The sequence below is a fragment of the Talpa europaea genome, assembly GCF_964194135.1.
Source record: "Talpa europaea genome assembly, chromosome: 11".
Taxonomy (NCBI): domain Eukaryota; kingdom Metazoa; phylum Chordata; class Mammalia; order Eulipotyphla; family Talpidae; genus Talpa; species Talpa europaea.
The window spans coordinates 98,221,753-98,230,445 of record NC_140078.1 but is presented as its reverse complement, the minus strand read 5'-3'; positions in this window follow the sequence as shown (position 1 = coordinate 98,230,445).

The following is an 8,693-nucleotide window of genomic DNA, read 5'->3' as shown; positions in this document are numbered from 1 at the left end:
GGTTATTTCGAGATGGCGGCTGGGAGGCACGTGGGAGGCCATTCGGTCTGGCACATGGGCACGGGACAGGCAGAAGATGATGCCCCAAATTCTGCTCCCCCAAGACCACCCAGGAGAACAAAAATAGGAGCGAAGGCAGCCGTCAGACAGCACGGGGGCATGCAGGAGGCTGCAATTAAAGTGTTTATTGCACTTCTTATTTTTCTTCAGCTAAAGTCTTGTCGGTCCCTATGCGCTGGTCTGTCATGCAATTGAAGGTCGTTCATGATTCATCAATTCATTCATTCAGTAAATAATTGCTGGGCCAGGGCCCAGGCCATGCACTGGGCATAATGAGGAGCGGAGTATGAGCTCACATTCATTGAGCCCTGATTTTGTGCTAGGTACTGTTCTGTGTGTTCTGCATGTATGGACTGACTTATTCTCACACAATCCTAGGAGGAGGGTCCTCATCACCTCCATTTTGCAGGTGAGGAAACTGATGTACGAGGGGCTAAATCACATGCTCGAGTTTTTACAGCTAGGACGTTAGTGGTAGGAGACATGATCCTTCCTTTGAGAAGCTGACAGTCTAGTGGGGTGACGGAACTGAGAAACGCATCTATGTAATGGGGGACTCAAGCGGGCTGAAGTACCACCTGTTTGGGAGGGCAGGCCTTGAAATGGGTTCTAAAGGCTGAGTACGAGTTAGCCAGGCTTAGAAGGAAAAGGGTAGGGAGGGGGAATGACACATTCAAAAGGGTGGAGGGACACCACAACTTGTTCAATAAATGAAAGGAAGTCTGATAAGGGCCTGGGAAGGCCACTATGGGGATCCCTGCTTTTTGAAAGTTCACTGTAAAAACAAAGTCCTTTTGCTTTTCCAAAAGACCTGCATTAGTTTCTGGTTTTGCTAACCAAAAGAAATTCAGGGCCTCCCTGGTGGCGCAGCGGTTGAGCGCTGGGTTGCGAAGCTGCCCACGGCCTCTGCGGCGCCGGTTCGATCCCCGGCTGCTCCCCGGCCACCAGAGGAGGGTCCCACATGGCGCGCAGACCTCTCCTGCCGCCCGCTGCTCCCCTCAGCAGTGTACTTCGGTCCTTCTGCCTGCTCTGCTCCCCGCTCTGGCTCTGGTGAATTCTCTCGCCCTCCCGTGCTTCTGACTGTACCCAGTGCATGTATAAACAAAAACAAACAAACAAATAAATGAATAAATAAATAAAACATGCCTCTATAAAAAAAATAAATTCCAAAAAAAAAATTAAAAAAAAAAAAAAGAAATTCAAAGAAGATTTTCACTTTTACTACCAAAGGCAAAAAGTGGAAATAGTGTTCAGCGTGTTTAGCAAGGCAGTGGCACCCCGACAATGAGAGTAGCCCCACTCCCACCCCCAGGATCCTTCCCCAGGAACAGCTTTATACAGGCTGGGTATTTATCACCTCATTCCTGCTTTGACTGGATGGTATTGTTGTTTGAGGATTTATGGGTTATTTGATAGGTAATTTGGGGGTCTTGGAACACCCAAAAATTTTCACCATATAAATGAATAGTGATTGCACCTTCTTTAGGGCAGTTTGGCTTATGCGGGTTTCATAGGGACACTCTGCTTTCAGATAGTGGGGGGCATTTCTCTGTTTGGTTCATCAATTTTGGGGTCTTCTGCTCCTCACTGTGTGTGTGCTTGGTCATGCTGAGTTGTGGGATCTGCTGGGTAGGAGGGATGGGGGGCAGTTGTGTGCTCATAAGATTCAGAGAGAGAGAGGGAGACAGAGACAGAGAAAGAGTGGTGAATCGGAAGGAATGGATCAGAAAGAGAGGCCAGGATGACTCCAAGGTGCTGAGTGAGGGTGCCCTTTGCTCCCATGGAAGGGTTATGAAAAGAGTGTGCCTGGGGGTGGGGTCCTCAAGACGAAAGTTCCAAGGCTAGGCCATGTCTGCTCAATGTCACGTCATTTGAGCTCCTTACTGTCACCAGTTGCAAGAGAAGGGTGTTCAAGTTCAGCAGTGGTAGGGAAACTGGCTCTCCCACCCCAAGCTGCTGGCACACTCCACTGCTCTATGGCAGTGGGTGCAGGAACAGGTAAAACCACTTGGGCTTTGGAGGCCTGTGGTTTTTTTGTGGCCAGATGGCGCCTCCTGGTGGCTGTTCCTGCTACACAAGCCACAGAACAAACACTGAAAAGGACACCTTCCTTCCCGTCAGGTCCTCTCCACAGAGGCAAGTCTGCCTTTCCTTCCAGATACTCAGTGCACATCCTCCTGCTATACTTACTGAGAGTCTGCTGTGTGCCATGCTTTTGCCCTCTGCATCTCCTCTCAACACAGAAGCCAGAGGTCAGATCCTGTTCTGTCCCTACCCCAAGCCCTCTCCTGGCGCCCACCTCTCTCAGAGGAGCCTCCAGCAGCCATGACTTGTCTCTCCTCTCGAGTCTCTGACTTGATTTCCTTTAATGCTTGCCCTCACTCCTGCTGCTCCAGTCTCATTACTTATTTTTATTCCGTTAAGATATACATGACGGGCCTCCCCGGTGGCTCAGCGGTTGAGCGCTGGGTTGCGAAGCTGCCCTCAGCCTCTGCAGCGCCGGTTCGATCCCCAGCTCCCGGCCACTGGAGGAGGGTCCCACATGGCACGCAGACCTCTCCTGCCACCCGCTGCTCCCCTCAGCAGTGTACTTCGGTCCCTCTGCCTGTTCTGTTCCCCGCTCTGGCTCTGGTGAATTCTCTCACCCTCCCGCGCGTCTGACTGTACCCCCAGTGCTTGTATAAATAAATAAATTAATTAAAAAAAATAAACCCTTCCTAAAAAAATAAAATAAAATAAAAAATAAAAAAAAATAAAAAAAGATATACATGATATTTATCAATTTAACCATTCATAAGTGTGCAATTCAGTGGGAATAAATGTGTTCATAGCATCATTATCTATACTCAACACTTTGTCACCACCCCAACCACAAACACTACCCCCCCCCCGAATAGTGTAATCTATTCTACCTTTTGTCTCCATAACTTGCCTATTCTAGGAACTTCATATAAGAGGAATCATAGAGAATTTGCCCTTCGGTATCTGGCTAATTTCATTAAGCATAATAAAAAAGGTCCACTCAAATTGTATAATGTGTCAAAATTTCATTCCTTTTATGACTGAATAATATTTGATTGTGTGGATGGACCACATGTTGTCCAGTCATCCAGCGAGGGAAGCCTGGGTTGTTCCCACCTTCGGCCACTGTGAACCATGCTGCTATGAACATGGATCTTGGTCTCATTACTTTTTTATTCCACCTGCCAGTTACACCCCTACCTGAAGGGCTTTGCAGGGGCTGTTCCCTTTGCATGGAATGTTCTTCCCCCAAAACAACATAACTCACTCCTCACAGCCTTCACGTTGACCCAGCCCACTCTACTAAGTACCGCGACCAGGCACTCCTGATCCCCTTTGCTGTTTTTTCTTTTTCTATAGCAGTTATCACTTTCTAGCATACTACACTATGTGCTTATTTAGTATGTTTATAGTTTAGCACACGAGGCTCCCCATTAGAATGTCAGCTCCATGAGGCAAGACCTGCTGTCTGATTTATCTCAGGCAGACTCCATACAATTTGTCGAATGCACTTAAAACTGCAAGGCTAAGTCAATAGCTGGCTTACACATTTCTTTGTTTGTTTGCTGAGGACCTTGTTCATTTCACACTGAAGCGCTCACAGGTGAGAGTCACAGTAGGTGCGGGTGAGCATGGATGGCTCCCTAGAGTTGGTGAAATGATGCAGTGCGAAAGGGCCAAGAAGGCTGGTGGCCACACCAGGGCACGGTCCATACCCAGGACATCAGGCCGGAGGCCCAGAGCCCACAGCTCAGGCTCACATGTGAAGTCTCGGGGCTCAGTGCCCTGTTCTGAGCAGCTTCCCCAAGCAGCCTGTGTCGCTCTCTCCAGCAAGTTTCAGAAGGGGATTCTTCCCCACATGGCAGGGAGCTTGAGGGGACATGGGCTATGGGGCACTTGAGAATGGCGGGGGTGGGAGGTGTTCTCTCCACCCCATAAAGGTAATTACCCACCTCACAAAATTTCTTGCTAGGTGATGGCAGCTTTTCTATTTCCACCTGTGTTAAAGTCAAGCAGCCTAAGGTGGCCTGCGGCTCCTCATGCAGCACCTGAGTTCCTGAAAATGCATCTTTTCTGCATTTTCATGGAAACTGGGCTTTTGCTTTCTAGCTCTAGCTAATGTTGACTAGGCTGGTTTTTCAGGTTGGCAATATTATTCGCAGTAGCCAAATCTGCAACACTGAGGGTTTCTCATTTCCAGAATTAAATTATGCCAATTGGCTGCATCGTCCTTCATCTTTCCTGCACTGACAGATGTAAAATCCCTCTCTCCAAAGAGGTTTGGATGGACTTTTCCCAAAGATGTAGAGCAGGACTTATCCAACACTGTTCCTTGGTATGTGGAACTAAGGTCTAGGAAGCTTTTTGAGCCTCAGGAGAAATGGTCATCATTAAAGAATGTAGATCACCTGGATTTACAGGTAGCTGCACAAACAACCTTTTTATCAAAGAAACCTGTCTGAAGCAGGGCAAATGCCCAGAGGCAAGGTTTTGCCCTATGAAGTCATACCCTCCTACTCAAGTGAGGCTCCTCCTTGATCCTCCCAGGCCTCTTAGCACGGGTTATAGTCCCTCAGTTGTCTTATTCTTTAGAATTAACAGCCATATAATTTTTCCATGTGTATGTTATTATATTGGGTCTTTTCCTCCTTCTAATCTGTTTGATGTGAATTTGTCCAGTCTCAGAACCCCAAAGGGAGGGGGAATTTTTCCCAGCACCCCAATACAGATAAGACAGGTTTTCTGGGTGCTGCACTTCCAAAAGTCTTTGATTTGTTTAGAGTTCTGTGGCTTCCGAGAGCCTCTCATCCCCAGACACAGAAAAAGCTGGATGCCAAAGATGCAGCAATGGTTCCCACATGTCACTGTCCAAGTTACATCTAAACCTGGAGTCACAAGTCTAATGCATGAGATGCTCCATATGCCAAATGTTAAATGCCTCCAATACTTAGAATACCACACAGACGTGCGTTTTTCAAATTTGTGTTGGAATTGGGATTAACTTCTCAACTGGCTGAATGTACATATCTCCGGAGATTTTTAGGTCAGAGGAATGAGATCTGAAGCTGCAGGGGTCAAGCGTGACGCCTGACCACTCTGAGTTCTTTATTCTCACCTTTCCCTTGGGACCACTGTGCAGATTGGGTCAAGGGGTGAATAGGAATAGAAGTCCAGTTAGAGCCCTAAGGGCCGGGCTGGAGTCCTGGCATAGGGCACAGGACTGCATCCACTGTGGGCAGGTGCCTCTTTCCCACTCACCAAGAAGCCCCTAGAGACAGCTGGTAGTCTTGCTTTTTGAGTGCAGGGTGTCCAAAGGAGTGCAAATTATGTGGCCTTGCAACTCACATCCCCCAAAGTCAATTCTGTATTTTCCACTTTTCAGTTTTGTTGAGGCAGTCACTTCCTCCACCACACACACACACACACACACACACACAGAGAATGCAGTTGCTCTTGAAATATGTTCTAAGTTCCCATGTGGCAGGGCCAGGATCCCCAAAATGCCGCCCTGATAAACTCCCAGGGCCCCATGTGACTCAGCTTGATGATGGCCAAGGCTGCTGGTGACACCTCCCTTCTTTTTTCTTTATTTAACAAACATTTACATAGTCCTTCCTATGTGCCAGGCAATGCTCCACAATTTCCAAATGGCAGCCTGTTGAATTCTCCAACCTAGAAGGGAGCAGCTATTTTTATTCCATTTTACAAAATGGGAACCACAGTTTGTACCACATAGGGTCGTATAAGAATTAAATGAGTTAAGACATGGAAAACACATACAACAATGATTGGCATATGCAAATCACTCAGCAAATATTAGTTGTTGTTATTTAGATGGAAATAGTGTAAGTGACCAAACCAGGTCTTTTGCTCAAGCCCAGTTAAGTGAGTGAAACACGAAAATATCTTTGCACAAAGTTTATTTTATGAGGTGACCACCAAGGGAGTTGGCACTTGGGTAACCAAACTATTGAAACCAGCTGCCCCAATGGTGGCGGATCTCTGATTTTATATAAAAGGCAAGAATGTGGTGCTATGCAGGGTATAAAGAGTGAGGGGCTTCACATTTCCCAGTCTGAGGAGGTGCCTGGCAGACATCAGGGGTGATAGTGTGTATCTTTTCCAGGAAAGTATGTTCCTCTGGGGCTTACAGCCCTTAGGGCTGAGCAGAGGCTTTCCCTGATGCTTTGGTTATCTCTGAAGGGGCACAGAGAATTGTGTTGGAGAAGTAACAGAGTTCTCAAGGTTTCAGGGAATGCATGGGAATAGGGAGTAAATTACAGAGGGGGAAGCAAGGGAAGAGGGAAGTAAAGAGTGTTTGGTTCAGTGTTTGATTCTGCTTAGTTTAACCTTTCTGTGCTAAAAGATTTTAGGCTACAAAAAGAAGGGGTTGTGGTTACAACAGCAAGAGTCTTGAATAATGGTAATAGTTCTTTAATAATGACAACGCTTTGCCACCATCATTCTTAAACCTATCAATAGAATGTCAGTGGCTGATTCCATGGTCGGTTCCAGAGTTAACTGACAAGCTGCAAGTCATATTCAGAGCTTTTTTGAGTAACTGAAGTGGTGAATGTGACAGTCTTTTGTAGATGATAGACTGACAGGCAAAATCATGATGATTTAATAAAAGGTTCATGGCTGAAGCCCACATGAGACTTATGAAGCCCCTTCTGAGACTTATCTGGCCCCAGACAGATGTCCGGAGCCAGGGCCATTGCTAAAGGCCAGCCCAGACGGCAAACACCGCCCAGGACTGCGATGTGGAGTGTCTCCATGCACCCTGAGGCGCCAGGCACAGCAAGGCCAGCAGGTGCTGATGATCATCCTGTCTTTTGAAAATACTGTTATAGAGCAGCCCGGATATTGAACGGGTTGCCTGACTGTGGGTCCTCACCCGTGCGCTTAAAAGGGACTTATGAATACTCCACTACAGGCACACACAAAAGGTTAATAAAAGATTTATTTACAAGGGAAAAGGAAATAAGGAAAATGTACAACTCAGGGAGAAAATAGGGAAATAAAGTCTTTAATGCGTCCTACCCGATCCGCCGACCTGGAAGCCCAAAGGCACTCTCAGTCTCACTCATAGCAGGAATCTAGAAAACTTAAATAAGGGACCAGGAAAATGAATAACTATAAGAAAGTGAAAATCAAAATCAACAAAAATCTATGAACCAGAGACACTTTTGGGGAGGGTGGGTGGCGGGAGGGGAGGGATTGGGGTCAAAATGGGGGGGGGGTTGAAATTGTATGGGGAATATAAAAATAAAATTTATTATTTAAAAAAAAAAACCAACAACAAAGTCACTCTCAGAGCTGCTGCGAGCTGGCGGGGAGCCAAAATGGGGGACCCTCCAAAGCCCAGGTGTCTGGCTTTATACCAACCTGGCTGCTTCACCCCACCCTCAGGTCCCAGCCACCTTCCCTTTGGTGGTGATGGGATTTGGGGTTCCCAGTGGCTTTGGCCTGGGGTGGGGGTGGAGTCCACAAAGCCTGCATGGAATTAGCTTTAGGACAGCCTTTTCCCCCTAACAATACCACAGATTTGACGATGCTGTACACCCACCGGACACCTGTCCTTCTAAGTCCCCACTCTCAAGTGTTTCTATTCTGGGTCTTTCTACTGCCTCCCCGTCTTCTGCATATTCCCTTTATCTCTAACTCAAATGAACTGACTCCCACGTAGAGCTGCACTTGGGGCTGGGGTCGCGGCGTTCAAGATCCCGCGGCTGCCTCATTCCCTGTTCACCTGGAACTACAGAATGACTTCAGTTTTCTTGTCTGTACAACGGGGTGGAGCGAGAGCTGCTGGCATCAACGCCTGGCACTTCATTACCCGCGAAGTCAAAACGCTGCAAAGCCCACTCGCGACCCGTCGGTTCTTACGACGCCTGCGCAGAAGCCCCCGCCACGCGCCCTCGATGACTCGGCGTTCGACGGGCGTCGGTTAGCCTGCCTTCCGGTTTTAGTGCCGCCTCAGGCGCGCCTGCCGAGCGCCGAGCAGCCGATGAAAATGGCCGCCGCGGCGGTGTGAGGGACCTCGGAGGCCCACAGTCCGGGCCCGAGGACTGTCCAGGCCTGCGTGCCCGCGAGAGCCCCGTGAGGTACAGAAGGCCGGGACGAACCTGCAGGGCGGGGGCGGGGGCGCGGCTCCCCTCCGGGCGCGGCCGCGCGGGCTGAGCGTGTGGGAGGTGAGCGGCGGCGGGGGTGTGACGTGTGTGGTGGGCGCTGCGGCTGTCGGGCGCGCGCCCCGCCGGCGGGGGCCTGCGGTGATTGGGCTCTGAGGGTTGTGTGGTCACGCGGGGCGTGTGCAGTTGTGTTTGGTTCTGCGGCTGAGGAGTGGTGGGCGGGTGGGTGTCCCGGGAGGGGTTGTGCTTGATTCTCCGGTTGTGTGAGATCCGGGCGTTTGGGTCCGAGGGTGTGGAGTTGTTGGGGCGGCGTCCGGGCGACGTGGGAAGCTGTCATGTCTGCCCTGCCCTGTGGGTGTGGGTCTTTCATGTGTGTGGTTATGCGGCGAGCGCACAGTCGTGTCGCGTGGAGTGGCTTGTGGCTGTGTGCGGCCGTGAGGCTGAGGGATGTGTAGCAGCAGCATTTGTGCGGGGTAGCAT